At 35.7% G+C, this 20,448-nt stretch overlaps 1 pseudogene; it reads right to left on the bottom strand.

Moving 5' to 3' along the window:
* LOC114623287 overlaps window positions 1–15,822 on the bottom strand; it is a 92,322-nt pseudogene extending 76,500 nt beyond the window's left edge.
* Between the last annotated feature and the right edge of the window lie 4,626 nt (window positions 15,823–20,448).

The following is a 20,448-nucleotide window of genomic DNA, read 5'->3' as shown; positions in this document are numbered from 1 at the left end:
ATGGGTGAAAAAGCAGACCCCAAGAGGAGAAGAGGGGAACATGATAAGGTGTTGGGTGGGGGAAACCGGACTGAAGTCCTGAGGGCCAGCAGAAAGAATGGAAACAAGCAACCTCAGTAGGTAGGAGATAGGGATCAGAGATCTGGTAGGTGAGAGACTCTCAGGGCCTTAGATGAAATGTCCTACAGTAGGAAGAGGGAATTTGTAGAGTCCACCTCTAGTAGAAAGACAGGGCATCAAGTAGAGATATGGGGATACTATCCCACAGTAAAAAACTCTAACCCAGAATTGTTTCTGTCTGAAAAAATTACGGGAACAAAAATGGAGAAGAACTTGAGGAAAAGAGGTCCAATGACAGGCTCAAATTGGGATCCAACTCAGGGGGGAGGCCCCAAAGCCTGACATTCTTATTGATACTATGGTGTGCTTACAGAAAAGAGACTAGCGTGACTTGCCTCCTAAAGGTCCAACAAGTAGTTGAAAGAGTCTGATGCAGATATTTATATTCAACTAATGGACAGAAGCAGGTGACCTCTCTGGTTGTGTTAGGGAAAAGGTAGAAGAAACTCAGGAGGAGGGCGACCCTAGAGGAAGATCAGCAGTCTTAACTAACCAGGAATCCTGGGACCTCTCAGAAACTGAACCACCAACCAGGCAGCATACACAAGCTGATATGAGGCCCCCAACACTTATAGAGCAGAAGATTGCTTGGTTATACCACAGTGAAAGAAGATGCACCTAACCCTCAAGTGACTTGAGGCCCCAGGGATAGGGGAGGTCTAGTGGGGTTGAAGGTCTAGGGACATCCTTGTTGAGCCAGGGGAGGGGAGGAGGTATGAGATATGGAATAGTGAGAGGATAGACCGGGAGGGGGATAAAATCTGAACTGTAAAATAAATAAATAAATAAATAAATAAATAAATAAATAAAATTTAAAAAATACAAAAATTATATGCTCAACCTGATTAGTACATTGTCATCATAATTTAATTTGAATGCCTAATAATTCATTTGGTTTTAGTTACTATTCCAAAGATAAATGATGGCAATTATTAAACTATAAAACAAGTTGGAAATTATAAGATGTCATAATAACCATAATATTATAAGGAAACAGTATGCATTGCTTCTTACTATAATGTCTAAAACATCTTCCAGTTTGCATCTGTAATTATATAACTCAAATCCCTGACATCAGCAGTTAGTGTGTAGCATTTAGTCCTGCATAGAACCAAATGCTAGCTTTGTAGGTCAATGAGATTATCAATGCGTTAATACAATTAGGTTCAGACAGTTAATGAACACTAAATTTAAGGAATTAAAGGGAACTTCAAGGTGATAAGTCAATAGTTAGAACTTCTCAAAATAATGTTGTGAAGTATTTTCAAATATCCAAATGAAAACTTTTAACTGAAAAGAATAGCAGCTGACATATATTTCACTACAAGGAATTAACAGAGTTGGACATGGACAGTTAGTCTTTAAAGCTGAAAAACAGACAAGAAAAAAAGAACAATTTAGAAATACTAACCAAAACCTCTTAGATTCTGTGAAAGCACTAAGCCTACACATAAAATAATGTATGTAGGAATCATGTGTTCCACAACAGATAAAGATATAATAGTATAAACAGCTCAACAAGTGTGAAATGAAGTAAACATGAAAAAACACATGTGTAAAGTATAGGTAAATTTATGCTTAGCGTACAAAACTTATTTAAAATTTTCTTTGTATTTAATATTGAGAATGTTGTATACATTACATGAATCATTCCTCTTTCCTATTTGTTCCCCAATTCAGGCGGTATTACCCTCACTCACTCTCACATTAACAGTTCATGGTCCTTTACTACATAAATATCATTGTTCCACAAAGATGCAAAGATACAAACACACACACACACACACTCACACATGACTTTTAAAATAGAACTTGCTGAGTACTTTTATTCATCTTACATGTGTTTATGTGCAGAACATACATAGATGTAATAAACACAACTGTAGCTTTCTAATGAAGAGTAATGTGAGCAGTGGGATAAAATGATTTCATATTACTAGTTTTAATATTAATCTGAAGTAGATCTTTTGAAACACTAAAATCCTTATAAAACACACTAAATTTCATATTAAATATTTTTTTTTAATTATATAATAGTGTTGACTCAAGATTGATAGTACCTACTCCTCTTACAGTGGAGCTCAGTTTTATTTTAAATATGCTGTTAGCCTGCTATGTCCTAGAACTCCAGATCCAGTGGATCTGATAATATCATCTGCCTTAGATGCATACTTGCACTCATATGCAGTTACTCCTGACACAGTCACATACACACACACACAATTAAAAAATAAGTGTTAAAACATCATTTAAAATAATGTAAAAGTCTAAAGATTAAATTAAGTATATATGCATGTGTGTGTGCGTAAATTTTATTTAAATACATTGTGAGCAGAACAATACAATTATGTAAGACATGGAAATGATTCTCAATTGTTAATTCTCAATTTAATTCTCAAAATCAAAGAAGTGTTTAGATATGAGAAAGTTTAAATATTATCTACATTGAATATGAATTACTAAGTACACCTAGCATGGATGATGTAAAACAGTGGGGTGGTGGGCTGGGAGAAGCAGCTGGGTGCCTGGTTGAGCAAGTCTTGAACCCTGGATGTTTATCAGGACTACAGGCTCTGCCCCCAGGCCCTGGTTCTTTTCATTCAGCTTCGGCCCTCCACAGCCTCTCCCAAAGAGAAGTCTATGACCATCAGTCATGAAGAACAATGCCTCAGGCTCTCCCACATGTAGATGAAGTATCTCCAAGCTCTCATACCAAGCCAATAGGTGTTATCTGCTGCCAGACCATAGCCCACCCTGAAACTGTGTATAAGGGCTCTATTCAGGAGAAGTAAAGGTGTATTCGAGAAACATTCTGGTGTCTGAGGGTTTCTGTTGCAAGAGTTGTAACACTAGACCTATAACACTTGGGGAGAGATCTGCTTTCCTGAAACCTTCCTGGGGCACCAAGCTGCTTCCTTGCCAGCTAATTGGCTTCCTATTGGCCCAGCCCAGGCCAGCTCAGTGCTGAGAGACAAGTGCAGCACCTGGGAGTGACTGAGTGGCCACATCAGAGACTCAGGCAGAGGCAGCAGTAGGGGCAGGCAATCTCTCCTTCCTGCTTGAATTCTGTACCCTTTGGCCCAGACCTCTCACACCAGGCCTGGCCAGTCCAACGGACAGTGGAGATGCGGGCAGAGGCAGTGGCAGAGACGGTAGCAGACCCTCCCTGCTCTCACTCTGTCCTCAGCCAGGAGATCATCATGGGACACCCTCCGGAACTGGGGACCCAAATAAAACTACAACATCAATAGATTCCAGAACAGCTAGGGAAATTTTTCCAACACTCAGAAGCCTCCAATAGGGTGTAGGTGTTTGGAAAATACTAATCTTTTTAAATTAAAGCATAGAATAAAAACATTGCATTTTGAGAGTATATAGAAGATACTACAACTTTCAGCTCATTCATTCCTGAGTTAACCTTCTTTTGAACATATACAAAGGAATAGAGCGCTGGTGATCAATTATTGCCTGGATGTTTTTGTCCTGGATAATATCAGCTGCAATGTCTTCAGAAATTTAGAACAGTTTTCATTCTTCTGTTTGCTTTTTTCTTTTTCATGTCCAATCCAGTTTCTTATTGTTTTTTATAGATTGAGCTTCCTATTTTTGGATCTTGTTTTGTCATTCCTGCACTAGCATGACTGCTATAACTCATGTTCGGTTGATTTGTCGAAGCAGCTTTTGTATATATGCATTTAAAAATTTAAGGCAATAACTGCCAGTTTATTAAGGCCATCTGCTGCTATTTTTAAGTATGTTCTGATAAATTATTTATGAAAGGGAATTTATAAAATGAATCATCTTATTTCTGATCAGTTTGTTCTAAACAAAAATTTTAAGTAAGGTACAAAATCCCCAGTAAGTACAGGTAATTGCAACCAAGTTCTGTGATCTGATTTCTGAGTTTGGTTCTAGGAATCATAGGATCAAATGAATTGTCTCCTGTCAAGTTTTTCTTTTGATAAAACACACACACACACACACACACACACACACACACTACACTGCTGGTTTTGTGTGTCAACTTGACAACTTGATACAAGCTGGAGCTATCACAGACAAAAAAAGCTTCAGTTGAGGAAATTCTTCCAAGAGATCCAGCTGTAAGGCATTTTCTCAATTAGTTATCAAGAGGGTGGGGGATGTGAGCTTGTGGGTGGTACCATCAATGGTCTGGTAGTCTTGGGTTCTATAGGAAAGCATGCTGAGAAAGCCAGAGGAAGCAAGTCAGTAAGTAACATCTCTCCATGGCCTCTGCATTAGCTCCTGCTTCCTGACCAGCTTGAGTTCCAGTCCTGACTTCCCTTTGGTGATGAACAGCAATGTGGAAGTGTAAGCTGAATAAACCTTTTCCTCTCCAACTTGCTTCTTGGTCATGATGTTTTGTGCAGGAATAGAAATCCTGACTAAGACAATTAGTACCAGCATAGTGGGGTATTCCTGTGACAACCTGACCATTTTTTTAGGGAGGACTGTTAAAGGACTTTGGGACTTTGAGCTAGAAGAGCCATTGGGATGTTAAAAGCTCTGTGGGATCTTCTGTAGGAGTTTGGATGATAATGTTGAGAACAGTGCAGAAGACGGAGGCCTGGCTTATGAAATTTCAGAGGGAAGATCAAAGACTCTTATCAGGGCCACTGCTGTTTTGTTTGTGAAGAATTCTGTGGTTTTGGTTAGAATCAGCTGTGATTACCAATATACAAGAACTACTAAAGCAAAACCTTTGCATTACTGGGACTATTGATGCTGGTTAGCAAGAGACCAATACCACTGAGATGAAATCTTCCAGGAAATGTTTTCCAAGAGCACAGAGGCTGTGTTCCAGAGGCAGCCACAGTTGTACCTCATGATGGCAGCCAGACTAGTAGCAACCAATGTGGTACTAGTTTTGAAGGCATGAAGGGGTCATGAAGAGCAGCTGAGGCTCAGGGCTGTGAGAGGCCATGAAAGGCTACTGGTGAAGTTGTAGCCTCAGCTGCAGTTGACAACCCAAGACTGAAGGGGTCATGCAAAGGATTTGAGGCCTGGCACCATGAAGAAAGCCTATGGGCTACTGGTGAAGCCTAGTTACAGCAGAAGACAGAACCATTTTGGAGATGCCAGTACCATAAGATGACGACCAAGAATAGCAGCAGCAGTAGATTACAGGCAGCTGGAGCCTAGAAGACAAGGTGTGTGTTACAAAGAGTAGAGTTGGAGAAGTGGCCCAAGCCCTTGGAGGAGCCCAGAAGATCTTGACTTGAATCTCAGACATTGGAAGGTTGGAGTTTGATTTTCCTTTTGATTGTAAATGTGCCCTGATATTTTTCCCTTTTGAAGGATTAAGTATTTTAGTCAAGTCCACAGTTAAGAGAATTTTAATTTTAAAAATACTTTAAATTTTAAAAGCGATTGAATATTTTAAAGGGATTAAAATTTTAATATGTATGAATTTGCAAAAACTGTGGAAATCTTAATGCTATATAGATCTGGGGAATGAATAAGAAAGTAAGGGTTGAGATTTAATAGTTATGTGTTTTGTGCCAAGTTAACAAGGAGTCAATTGTACCTACTGGTTTTGTGTGTCAACTTGGCACAAGATGGAGTTATCATAGAGAAAAAAGCATCAGTTGAGAAAATGCCTCCATGAGATCCAGCTGTAAGGCATTTTCTCGATTAGTGAGCAACATGGGGAGGGGATTGAGGGTGGTACCATCCTTGGGTTGGTAGTCTTATGTTCTATATAAAAGCATGCTGAGCAAGCCAGGGGAAGCAAGCCAGTGAGTTACATCCCTCCATAGCCTCTGCATCAGCTCCTGCTTCCTGGCCAGCTTGAGTTCCAGTCCTAACTTCATTTAGTGATTAGCAGCAATATGAAAAGTGTAAGCTGAATAAACCCTTTCCCCCCCAACTTACATCTTGGTCATGATGTTTTGTGCAGGAATAGAAACTCTGACTAAAACACACACACACACACACACACACACACACACACACACAGATAAATAAACAGAGATAATAAAATTTTAAATAGTAGCTTTCAAAATCAATTTGCCATAAAAATAAAAACATAAACTTTCACCCTATAAATGAATAACCCAAATTAAATACCTTGCCTAAATGTAATCCATTGTTCTAAGAGAAAAATTGGAGAAAAAATATAACTGAATTCAATAAAATTATTTTTATGCACTAGTAAATGAATAATCCATAAATATAAAAATAATAATATATAATTCTTGAAAAATGTAAAATTCAGCTTTGCTCAATATAAGTATCTACTATGAAAATAAAAAGATGAAGCTCAATATGATGAAAGCATTTTGGAAATCAGATGGAAAAAGAAAGTCATGTATTTATGATGCATAAAGTTTAATTTAAAGTCAGTAATGAAGAAAGTTCATCAAGTATCAATTGGAAATTACATACACATACAACTCAAATTATTAAAAAATATAAGGAATATGGATTGTTCATGTAAACCACTGGGGACTCTGTTCTACTGACTGGTAAGAATATAAAATATTACTACCAGTTATGGAAGACACTTACACTCTTAAAATGCAGAGTGTATTTTGCCCTTGAAGGCCAACCATTGACTTTTAAAATTTATTCTAACAGTTAATTGGAATATAAGTCTACAAGAAAGCACACAAATATCTGTCACAGTTTCATTCCACTGTTGCAAAGATGTGTGAGTATGTTAAATCTCCATCAGTTAATGGATAAACTGGATTTGCATAAAATTGAATGTTATTCAGCACTGAAAATAGTTGAGTTAACAAGCACAAAGGACATATATAGAAGTCAAGTACATATTGCTAAGTGAAAGAACCCAGGCTGAAAATGATTCAAGTTTATAATTCAAATATATTGCATTTTGACAATGGTAATTTGAAGGAAGAAATAAAGAGATTATGAGGGATTGTAAGAGTGAAAATTTTGAAATACAGAGAATGGTGGTTGAAAACTTTTCTATTTGATACTACATTGATGACCATTCATCTTTTCAAACACCTGAAATTCACAACAGCAAAAGGGGCAATGATAAACTATACATAAGGGTGCTTGCACCACAGGTAAGCAATAAGAGAGCTTGTTTGAGTTTCTGTGTTCAAATGTTCAGAATTCAACAAAAAGTTATGCCTGGGAATGTGAGTCTATAGCTCCAGTGTTTGATGAGGGGGTAGTGGATATCTGAGTCTTCCTAGTGCTTGCTGACAATCACTGAAGCAAAAACCAAACCCAAAATGAAAGCAAACCAGTGAGCTATATGTTCAGTGAGAGACTCTGGTTCAAAGTAATACAGTGAAGATTAACACTATATTCCCCTGACCTCCTCTTCTGTAGCCATGCACATGTACATACACATGAACACACATATTTAAACAGGAATCCAACATACAATTAAGTATAAATAAGTAATTGATATGGATATTGAGTGAAATGATATACATATATTTGTATCAGTTATTGAAAATGTTCTACTTTACTAAAGACTATAAGGGTCTTTCTCTGACTATTAAAATGTTCTACTTTATCAACTAGATAGTGGTGAACAGTATAAATGCTTAGTCATTTTATGTAATATACATGTAAGTTTTATTCAGTCTATTCTATACATGATGCTTTTAATGTGACTAAAGAAAAGCAAAGACAGAAAAACATGTAGTTTTTTTTTTTTAAATCAGAGATTTGTATTTTATGTTTGGAGTTAAAATGATGTTCTCTAAATTTTAATATATAATAAAACCATATCCAAATATATTATGAGTAAAGAATAAATGGCAGACTTGCTTTTTGAATGAAAACAAATTTATCTAGGGATATAACAAAATGTTATCTCTTCTCACCAGCTGTTTTCAAACTATGGCATTTACAGAAATCTTTGTAAAATATGCTTTGCCAATTTCAAATTCATTCATTCAAGAATGAAAATGAACATATGGATGTCATAGTATTACGTCTGTGATTAAAATTTCTTTTCTAATTTAAATTAAAAGTGACTTGAGGAATGCAACTTGTTTCAATCATTATTTTTCTTTTTTTTTCTTTCTTTATTTATTGAATGTTTTATTTACATTTCCTATGTTGTCCCCTTACCCCATCCCCCACCTGCCCAGGAACCCCCAACCCCCTCACCCCTCCTCCTTCTTCTCTGTGGATGTAACCTCTATCTACCCCCCCCACTACCACCTCCCCACCCTCAAAATTCCCACCCCCTGGGGCATCCAGCCTTCATGTGGTCAAGGTTCTCTTCTTCCACCTATGCCCAGCAGGGCCCTCCACTCTTACATATTCAACTGAAGCACTGGATCCCTCCCTAAGTGCTCCCAGGCTGGTGGTTTAGACCCTGGGAGCTGTGGTTGGTTGGTATTGTTGCTCTCCTCATAGTGCTGCAAAACCTTTCAGCTCTCCTTCAGTCTTCACTCTAACTCCTCTATTGAGAATCCCATGATCAGTTCAATGGCTAGTTGTGAGCATCTGCCTGAGTATGTCAGACTCTTGAAGACCTCTGAGGAGATAGCCATATCAGGCTCTTATCAGCATACACTTCCTGACTTCCACATCAGCCTCTACCTTTGGTGATTGCACATGGGATAGATACTCAGGTGGAGTGGTCTTCAGAAGGCCCCTCCTTCAGGTTGTGTCCCTCACTTTGTCTCCATATTTGCTCCCTTGAGTAATTTGTTGCTCCTTCTAAGAAGGACCGAATCACCCCCACTTGGTCTTCCTTCTTTATGGGCTTCATGTGGCCTGTGAGTTGCATCTTGGACATTTCAAGGTTCTGGGCTAATATCCAATAATCAGTGAGTGAATACCATGTGTGTTCTTTTGTGATTGTCTTACCTCACTCAGGATGATAATTTCTAGTTCCATCCATTTACCTAGGAACCTCTCGAATTCATTGTTTTTAATAGCTGAGTAATGCTCCATTGTGTAAATATACCACATTTTTTGAATCCATTCCTCAGTTGAAGGACATCTGGGGTCTTTCCAGCTCCTGGCTATTATAAATAAGGCTGCTATGAACATAGTTGAGCATATGTCCTTGTTATATGTTCGAGCATCTTCTAGGTATATGCCTAGGAGTGGTATACCTGGATCCTCAGGTAATGCAATGTCCAATTTTCTGAGGAACCGCCAGACTGATTTCCAAAGTGGTTGTACCATCTTGCAGTCCCAAAAACAATGGAGGAGTGTTCCTCTTCCTCCACACCCTCGCCACCATCTACTATCACTTGAGTTTTAATCTTAACCATTCTGACTGGTGTGAGATGTAATCTAAGGGTTGTTTTGATTTGCATTTCCCTGATGACTAAGGATGCTGAACATTTTATTAGGTGCTTCTCGGCCATTCGAATTTCTTCCATTGAAAATTCTTTGTTAAGCTCTATACCCCATTTTTTAATAGGGTAATTTGGTTGTCTGGAGTCTAATTTCTTGAGTTCTTTGTATATATTGGATATTAGCCCTCTATCAGATGAAGGATTGGTAAAGATCTTTTCCCAATTTGTTGGTTGTCGTTTTGTCCTATTGACAGTGTCCTTTGCCTTACAGAAACTTTGCAATTTTATGAAGTCTCATTTGTCAATTCTTGATCTTAGAGCATATGCCATTGGTGTTCTGTTCAGGAACTTTTGCCCTGTGCCCAATTATTCAAGGCTATTCCCCACCATCTCTTCTATTAGTTTCAGTGTATCTGGTCTTATGTGGAGGTCCTTTATCCACTTAGACTTGAGCTTTGTACAAGGGGATAAGAATGGATCAATTTTCATTCTTCTACATGTTGTCCTCCAGTTGAACCAGCACCATTTGTTGAAAATGCTGTCCTTTTTCCACTGGACAGTTTTAGCTCCTTTGTCAAAGATCAAGTGACCATAGGAGTGTGGGTTCATTTCTGGGTCTTCAATTCTATTCCATTGATCTTCCTGCCTGTCTCTGTACCAATACCAGGTAGTTTTTATCACTATTGCTCTGTAGTACAGCTTGAGGTCAGGGATGGTGATTCCTCCCGAAGTTCTTTTTTTGTTGAGAATAGTTTTCGCTATCCTGGGTTTTTTGTTATTCCATATGAATTTGAGAATTTTCTTTTCTAACTCTGTGAAGAATTGAGTTGGGATTTTAATGGGGATTGCATTGAATCTGTAGATTGCTTTTGGCAAGATGGCCATTTTTATTATATTAATCCTGCCAATCCATGAGCATGGGAGATCTTTCCATCTTCTGAGATCTTCTTCAATTTCTTTCTTCAGAGACTTGAAGTTCTTGTCATACAGGTCTTTCACTTGCTTGGTTAGATTCACACCAAGGTATTTTATATTATTTGCAACTGTTGTGAAAGGTGTCATTTCCCTAATTTCTTTTTCAGTCTGTTTATCTTTCATGTAGAGGAAGGCTACTAATTTGTTTGAGTTGATTTTATAACCAGTCACTTTGCTGAAGTTGTTTATCAGGTTTAGGAGTTCTCTGGTGGAAGTTTGGGGGTCACTTAAGTATACTATCATATCATCTGCAAATAGTGATATTTTGACTTCTTCCTTTCCTATTTGTATCCCTTTGACTTCTTTTTGTTGTCTAATTGCTCTGGCTAGGACTTCCAGTACTATATTGAATAGGTAGGGGGAGAGTGGGCAGCCTTGTCTAGTCCCTGATCTTAGTGGGATTGCTTCAAGTTTCTCTCCATTTAGCTTGATGTTGGCTACTGGTTTGCTGTAAATTGCTTTTACTATGTTTAGGTAGGGGCCTTGAATTCCTGATCTTTCCAAGACTTTTATCATGAAGGGATGTTGAATTTTGTCAAATGCTTTCTCAGCATCTAGTGAGATGATCATGTGTTTTTTTCTTTAAGTTTATTTATATAGTGGATTACATTGATGGATTTCCGAATATTGAACCATCCCTGCATTCCTGGGATAAAACCTACTTGATCATGATGGATGATTGTTTTGATGTGTTCTTGGATTTGGTTTGCTACAGATACAAAAAGATTGAAATAATTCCTTGCATCTTATCAGATCACCACCGACTAAGACTGGTCTTTAATAATGACAAAACCAATGGAAAACCCATGTGCACATGGAAACTGAACAACTCTCTACTCAATGATGACTTGCTCAAGGAAGAAATAAAGAAAGAAATTAAAGACTTTTTAGAATTCAATGAAAATGAGGACACATCATACCAAAACTTGTGGGACTCCATGAAGGCAGTGATAAGAGGAAATCTCATAGCTCTAAGTGCCTACAAAAAGAAACTGGAAAGAGCACACACTAACAAGTTGACTGCACAACTAAAAGCTCTAGAACAAAAAGAAGCAAATACACCCAGGAGGAGTAGAAGGCAGGAAATAATCAAACTCAGGGCTGAAATCAACCAAATAGAAACAGAAAGAACAATACAAAATATCAATAAAACCAGGAGCTGGTTCTTTGAGAAAATCAACAAGATAGATAAACCATTAACCAGATTAACCAGAGGGCACAGAGACAGTATCCAAATTAATAAAATCAGAACTGAAAAGGGAGACATAACAACAGAAACTGAAGAAATTCAAAAAATCATCAGATCCTACTACAAAGGCCTATACTCAACAAAACTGTTAAACCTGGATGAAATGGACAATTTCCTAGACAGATACCAGGTACCAAAGTTAAACCAGGAGCAGATTAACCATCTAAATAGTCCCATAACCCCTCAGGAAATAGCAGCAGTCATTAAAAGTCTCCCCACTAAAAAAACCCTAGGACCAGATGGTTTTAGTGCTGAATTCTATCAGATCTTCAAGGAAGACCTAATGCCAATTCTCTTCAAACTATTCAACAAAATAGAGACAGAAGGAGCACTACCCAATTCGTTCTATGAAGCTACAATTACACTCATACCCAAACCCCACAAGGACCCGACAAAGAAAGAGAACTTCAGACCAATCTCCCTTATGAACATCGATGCAAAAATACTCAATAAAATTCTAGCAAATCATTATTTTTCTTATTTTTGAAATATTTACAAATGTATACAATCATAGGTAGTTTAATTCACCCACATGCCCCTCATCATCTTTACTTTCTATCAACCAAAAATGTCCATTTTCCTTCTCATATCTTTAAAAAAAAACAATATAACACACTCTCTTATTTTGGGTTTCTATAACTGTGATAAAAGATGATAGAAGATGACTAAACTGATGTGGAAAGAAAATGATTTATTTCACTTAAAGTTTCATATTGTAGGCCATCATCCAAAGAAATCAGAGCAGGATTTCAAGGCAACAACCTGAATGCAAAGACTGAAACAGATGCTAAGAAGGAAGGCCATTTTTTGGCTTACTTTCCAAATTTTTTTCAGCCTAATTTCTTATACAGCCCAGGGCTCCCAACCAGGAGTGGCACCACCAACAATTTGATAGACTCTCCCAAAGCAGTCACTAATTAAGAAAATGTAGCAAAGGCTTACCCCATAGACTAATCTGGTAGGGACAGTTTTTTTATTTTTTCAATTGAGATTCCTTCTTTCCAAAGGTCTTTAGCTTATGTTAAATTGACCAAAAACAAGCCAGAACACTCTCAAGTCCAATCAGTTCAGTCCTTATGTACATGGCTATAGTATATCTACTGGAGTGTGGAAATCTTACCAGTGTCTGCTCATTTTAAATCTTGGAGCTATCTATTGGAAATTGAACCAATGACTTTATCCATGTTAAGAAAGTGATATGCTCTACCAATTGACTCAAGAAGAAATGCTTTCTAAGTATTTTTGAATTAATAACAAAGTTTTTAACAAGAAAATTAAATGTCATTTAACTTGTAACATTGAAAGAAAGACATTTTTATAACATTTCCAGTGCCAAACGTTCCCATCACATTTCGGATAAGCACTTTGAAACACATATAATTTATTATAACTTACAATATAAAAAGTTACAGTGTGAAAATTTTATGTTTTACATAATAATCTTGATAATTAAAACTCAACAATTTGACTTTATCCTCAAGATAACTAAGATTGCTTCAAACATTATAATTTGAGTGTCAATATTACATTTATTTGACTTGGCAATGCTTTATACATTTTATTGCAATGATTATGAAGCTGTAATATTACAGATCTTAGAAATACTGTACCTTAAGTACTTTAGCATTGAATTGACATTATTTAAAAATCTACCATTTTTCTTTATCATTTTGTCATGTTTAATGCATATCTTTTACATCCATCGAATTTGTATATGTGTACAAAAGTGTATGGAGGTCAGAGGACAAATTGCAGGTATTGATTCTCTAGTTCCACCATTTCAGTTCCAGATACCAAACTCATCTTAACTCGGTGAGCTCTTTCCCCAGATGTAGGTGTAAATATTTTATATATAATTTTATCTGAATAAAGTAATTAAAATACTTTGGTATTTTAAAGATTGTATTTATTGCTACATATATCGATACATATATATTATGCACATACACATTTATATATGTATATATGTATATACACACACACACACATACATGTGTGTGTCTAACCTAGTAATGCACAACTATAAAGCCAGTAGTGAGAGGACATGAATTTGTGGCCACATATAATAAGACATTTCCTCTAATAGAAAATTATACAAGCAGTTGATTAAGTCACAGTGAAATAGAAGTGTCAGTAGCATTTGTAACAGTAAGCATCAAATATTCATAGTTGTTTTATAATGGTCCATTTGATGCTCATACCATAAATATTGCAACACTTTTATCTTTATGTGAAAAAGAATTAAGTTGCATTTTTTTGTCTTTAAAAGCCAAATACAATTTAATAATGAAAACATTAAGAGTTTACCCAAGAAAATATTATCCAGGGAAGAAATATTGCATCCATGAAGGGTGGTGAGAAATGTATAACAGAATGAAGATCTTTGATTGCTCTCATAAAATGAGGAGAAGAAAAACTCTAGAAGGGAATCCTGATATAAAGTGTAAGTGTATATTTCAAACTGTCCATTTTCTATCAGGTAAGAGACTGAGGTATGTGTAAATTTGAGTCAATGTTCAACAGTTTCTCTTTGAATTAATTATCTTATGAACTTGATAGATACACTTACTATATTGAAAGGTAACTGTATTTTTGACATATAAAATTTTTATAATAGCTCATGTTCAATTCAACAATGTGTGTTTCAAATAGAATTTTAGATCCAGGCTTTGAATAGATTTGTTTGTAGAGTGCTCACATAGCATGCAGTATGATGTAGTCTTCATCAGCAACTACTAGCTAGGGTGGCACATTACTATAATTCTACCACTCTATAAGTGGAGTGAGAGGTTATGAAGCCAGTCATATTCAGCTACGTATCTGTTTGAGTGTTCTTTGTACCTAAGTTCCAGATCAGGGACAGAGCACCCTACTGTATGCAGGTTCCTTCAGTCTCTATGTGTGTAAATATAGGTAAAAGAGTACAATTTAACCCAGATTAAACCAAGCAAGTTGACAAGTTTTGATTACAATTACATTTTCAAATAATCTGTTCTTGCATATCTACTGTTTCTTGTAAAATTTGAGCAATATATATATTATCATTATCGTTATTATTACTTGTATTATTCAATACGTCCCAATGCTGTCTAACAGATATTAATTAATTTTCTGAGATACTAGCATTTCTAGGAAGACATTTCTTTTTTTATTCTTTGATTTTTTATTAGATACTTTATTATTTACATTTCAAATGTTATTCCCTTGCCTGGTTTTCCTTCCACAAACCCCCTATTCCATCCTCCTTCCCCTGCTTCTATGAGGATGCTCCCAACCCACTCCCCTCCTCATAGCCCTGGCATTCCCCTACACTGGGTCATTGAGCATTCACAGAATCAAGGGTCTTCTCTCCCATTAATGCCAGAGAAGGTAATCCTCTGCTACATATGCAGCTGGAGCCATGAGTCCCTCCATGTGTACTTGTTGGTTGGTGGATTAGTCCCTGGGAGCTCTGGGGGGTCTGGTTGGTTGATATTGTTCTTCCTATGGGTTTGCAAACCCCTTCAGTTCCTTTGTCCTTGTCCTCACTCCTCCATTATGATCCTCATTCTCAGGCCATTATACTTATTCAACAATTTTATTTAATATAGTATTATACAGTTTAATCCTATTTGTTGTCAATTTTGATTTTTTGAAGTTAAAATATAATTACTTCATTTCACTCTTGCATTTCCTTCCCCAAATACTTTCCATGTACCTCATCCTTTTTTTTTTTATGGTGAAAAAAAAAGTGTCTATTTAGAATTAGTCATCTGGACTCAGTTTAGATGATCCCAGTCTTGTTGGCAACACCCAGAGCATCACAATCAGGAGCCAAGCAGACATATGCCTTCTTCTCTCCATCAGGCCTTATCAAGGTATTGACTTTGGCCACATCAATGTCATAGAGTTTCTTCACGGCCTGTTTGATCTGGTGCTTGTTGGCCTTGACATCCACAATGAACACAAGTGTGTTGTTGTCCTCTATTTACTTCATGGCTGACTCAGTGGTCAGTGGGGATTTGATGATAGCATAGTGGTCAAGCTTGTTTCTCCTTGGTGCACTTTTCCGAGGATATTTTGGCTGCCTCCGGAAGGTGGGTGACATTCGGATCTTCTTCTTTTGTGGCTGTCGATGCCTTTCAGCACTGCCTTCTTAGCTTTCAAAGCCTTCGCTTTGGCTTCAGTTTTGAGAGGGGCAGGAGCTTCCTTCTTCGCTTTCGGTGCCATCTTGGCGAAAAGGGTTCCATGTACCTCATCCTTACTTGTTGTAAAATCCATGGTCTTTATATCTTTAATTATTTTTATGTTACACATAACTTTTAAATTTTAAAATGTTCACAACACTGAAATGTAACAATCTACTGGCACTATCACTAGCATCATGTGGTTGAAGGAATGCACTTCAAGCATGTCATTTTTAACAGCAATGCTTTGATTTGATTAGCTAAAGATGAAAATCTCCTATATCATCTTAGGTGAAAAAAGAAGTCAGAAATCTGTTGTCCTTAACATAACAATTTATTGAAAAGGAAGATTTCTTCACTGTGGTTTCAAATGGGAGAAAAATGAAGGCTAGTAAAGAAATTTATTTGGTCATAAGAGAAAGTTATGCTCATAATTAGACCATGTAACTATATATTGTCTGAGTAGTCAATATCTCGATGTAATTTTTTAATCTCTACCCAAGCCTCTAGGTGTGACTTGGATTACAACAGATAAAAACTGAGATCAACAAACCGAGGAACTAGCATTATTAATTTTTACTCTACTCATTTTTACTGTTAGTTTTTAGTGCTTTGGATGGAAAACTGTACCTTGTGTATGCTAGGTAAGCTCTCAGCTATATTCTTAACTGAAAACACTGTTTACATAGTGATATTCAACTCAAAGGTGGAGAAAGGAAAAGAAGGGAGAGGTTACAGTCATTACAATATATCTTCTTGCAGTGAAAGATGAAAACACGTGATAGGAAATGACTCATGTTTCACACACACACACACACACACACACACACACACACACACACACACAAAATACCTTACACTATAGGTTAGAATACTGTCATGTTAGATTACTGGGGATCAAATGTGTAAGATAAGTTGGTAAAACAGATTGCCAGCCACTAAACATTTAATTTATATTCTTTTGTCTCAAAGATACTCACTGAAACACATTCTTTACTGATTCCTTGGCATACATTGTGAAAAATTCATATTCAGGTGGGAATCCCCACAGAAACTTAGCTAATATATTTATTGATAATACAAATTCTTTGCTCCCCAGTGAAACAGATTTTGTTACTGTGTTTTATAAAATGACATTGATACATTGAGTTCCAATGCTGAAATTGTTCCTTTCCTTCAAAAGCTAAGGATTCACAGACTTCAAGAAACTTTTGAAGAATTCTAAAAAAAAAAAAAAGAAAATTAACTATGCTTATATTTTTGAATTACAGATTTTTAAAAATTTAATATATCATAATGGCAAAAGTCCAAGAGGTACAATACTAATTATTACACTATGCTTTGAGGTGTTAGCTCTATTGGCAAAGAGAACAGATTGCTGAGAAAAAATTTTGGCAATCAATAATTTCAACTATATAATTATTGGGATAAACTACATGTATTAGTCAATGATAACATATTCCAGTGACAAAATATTACATCATTAGTGTAACTATGTTAAATATGTTATGTTATTAAGAAGATAAAAAGATGGGGAAAGGAAACAAAAATAAATAGAATTCATTCGAGACAGGCCTTCAACAAATCTAGAGAATTTTCTAGGATGTTAAAGTAGACAAGTTTTAAGACAGAATCTTCAGAATCTTGATAGAAAGTGAATATCTCCAAGCAGAAGTAAAGGGATACAACTAAGACTTAAATTATTGTTTAGGAGCTGAAAACAATTAAGATTTACATATGTTACAGTAACATGATACTATTGTATTGCTTATTTCTACACTAGAGAATGAATGACAATTTCTGAGAAAGGAAAATAACTAAATGACAACAAAAACCATGATATGATGAAGTAACTACACAGAGAGTTCAGTATATGATGTTGAAAGTAGTATTTATTTGAGAACTCTCATCATTAAAAATGACAAAAAACAGATGGTGTGTGTTAGAAATCAGTTAAGATATTATTGCCTGAAGCCACATGCAAGCTAATGAGCATCAAAGGCATATAGGGAGAATTTAACTTCACAAAATATATTTACTAGATTTTATTTCATCTACTTACTGGGTAATGATTCTGGTAATATTTTTGCTTTTGTTTTAAATTTATTATAAAATCTATTTGCATATTTAATTAGGTTTTCCTCAAGGAAATATGATTTGTAAGGTAATAAAACACTAATGAAAGTGTATAATTCTAAGTGTTATCTATGATAAATGTTAAAATTCTATAGAAATCTTTTTCATTTAACTTAATCCTCTTAATCAGGTACTTTGACAAATCCTCCAAGACAAATTAACGTTACGTAATTTCACATTCCCAATACTTAGAAAAGTGCCTATTTCACTAGCAAATATAGGAATCATGTAAAAGGACACCAGACAGCAGTTGTCTAAAAATAAAAAAATGTACAGTAATCTCTGGAAATCAAAAACATGTTGGAAAAAGATAATTTATGCTTTCTCTCTCTCTCTCTCTCTCTCTCTCTCTCTGTCTCTCTCTCTCTCTGTCTATGTCACTCTCTGTCTCTCTGTCTCTGTTTCTCTGTCTCAGTCTGTCTGTCTGTCTGTCTCTCTCTCTCTCTCTGTATGTATGTCTGTCCATGTGTATGTGTGTATATGTCCCTGTGTGTGTATATGCCTGTGTGTGTTGTGTGTTGTGTATTGTGTTTGTGTGTTATGTGTGTGACTTTAAGGAAAGCAAAATTTCTTTGAAATTTCAAAGAAAAATAGAGAGTGTAACAATGTGATTATAGAGATAAAGCAACGACTGCAAATACTGGGCTAATTGGAATCTTGGAAGAATATACTACAGAGGTACTATGATGACCTGTTTAAATATATAACTCATGCAGTATAAAGCTCAGGCTTGTGAATGGACAAAGAGAAACCTAGAGGAGTGTGAATTATACATAGTTATGATAAATGCATTTCAAGTGGGTAAGAAAGAACCTTCTAAACTCACCAAAACACACACATACAAACACACACACACACACAAGTATAGAGGGAGGAGAGAAGAAGGGAGGGGGAGAGAACACAGTATGGGAGAACAAAGTTGATGGTAATGGAGGGACCTAATTTCCTGAAATTATGGTAATATTACCAAATAGTTAAGCAGGAGATGGGATGATGTTTAGAAATCTCCAAAGTTTTGTTAAAAAAATTGGCCCCTCAAAAGATTATTCACAAGGAGAACAGAATAGTGCTTAGACACCATTTTAAATTAGGAAAATAGTTTTGAAGTATTTATAGAAAATTTATCCATTTCTTTCTCTTTTGAAAGAGTAACTTAGGCAGCAATATATATGTGTGAGGTAAAAGTAGAATACAGCAGATGGGAATTATGGTAATCTGCTCTAATGGCAGAGGGAAGAGACACTTTCAGGGTGAGAGCAGTGTGTGCCTGCAGAAGCATTCACATCTCAATTGCATTCAGTGAAGCTAAGAAATATAACACTATGGCAAGCTTAAAATTTAAAGCATAATAAAATGGAAAGAAAATGAAAGAAGAAATTTTAGTTCTTTTCAAAAATGCCAGGCATCCAAAACAAAATAAAGGTTTTTGTAAGTTCTTAAGTTATGGTTGTATCAAAATTCTTGAAGGTATACAGACAACCCATATATCTTAAGTTGAAATTAACTTATGAATTCTTGGAGCCTCTTCCATTTGAGGAAAGAAATCTCATTTTTCAAATAAATATAATGTAAATTGTCTTGTTTAAATACTCACATGTTAGTAATTAAAATCCTCCACCAATCACACATTGTTGCTCTGTGACAACCATAATATACACAACTAACATGACTCTATCCCTTGCCTTATTGTCTCTAGTGGATCATGTGTCAGGAGAAAAGAGAGATGCAATAGTGTAAAGATCGTCTATCACATGTATACTTACATGACAATATCACTTTAGAGCATAAATAGGAATAACATTTATATTTCAAATATCAGCTAAAATTCATCTTATTAAAATTTTATTCACTCAAAAATTATTTTGTTTTTTTGTGATAATTACATCATCTCACCTTCTATTTCCTCGTTCCAAACCCTTCCATTTACTGTCATTTACTGTTTCATGTTCTCTATCAAATTTACAGTCTACTTTTTATCAATTGTTATGAGATATATCCATATCCATATATATATATATATGTATATATACATATATATATATATATAATTTTAAACTGCTCAGTTTGTATAATGATACTTGTATGCACTTTTTCAAGGATGACCATTTAATATTTTATAACCAGTTGGTTTGGTCTCTCTTGGGAATAGTATTTCATATGTTCTTTGTAATCCTTACCTGTGTGTGTGTCTGTGTATGTACGTATGTGTTTGTGTAGGGTTGAGACATTGTATTCTTCTTAATGCAAATAAATAATTATCATATAATTATGATTATGTGTTTATCTAGCAATAACAATAACAGAAAGTGAATAATCAACTAAAACTCTGCAGGTCATTTCAAAAGTAAAAGTAAAGACTAAATTAATTTGTATTTAAAAATTTCCTTTGACATATTTTTGAGAGCAAACAACTTTTTTTCAATTCTCTTCTGACTTCATCTTGACCTATCACACTTTTCCTAAAACCCGTTCCACTTGAAAATCCCATTAGCTATTTGCATTGTGCATATCACCATGGCATTTCGGTGGAGAA

The sequence above is a fragment of the Grammomys surdaster genome, unplaced genomic scaffold (genome assembly GCF_004785775.1).
Source record: "Grammomys surdaster isolate TR1022 unplaced genomic scaffold, NIH_TR_1.0 196, whole genome shotgun sequence".
Taxonomy (NCBI): Eukaryota; Metazoa; Chordata; class Mammalia; order Rodentia; family Muridae; genus Grammomys; species Grammomys surdaster.
The sequence above is the reverse complement of the archived record's forward strand: the minus strand, read 5'-3'. Positions and strand labels throughout refer to the sequence as shown.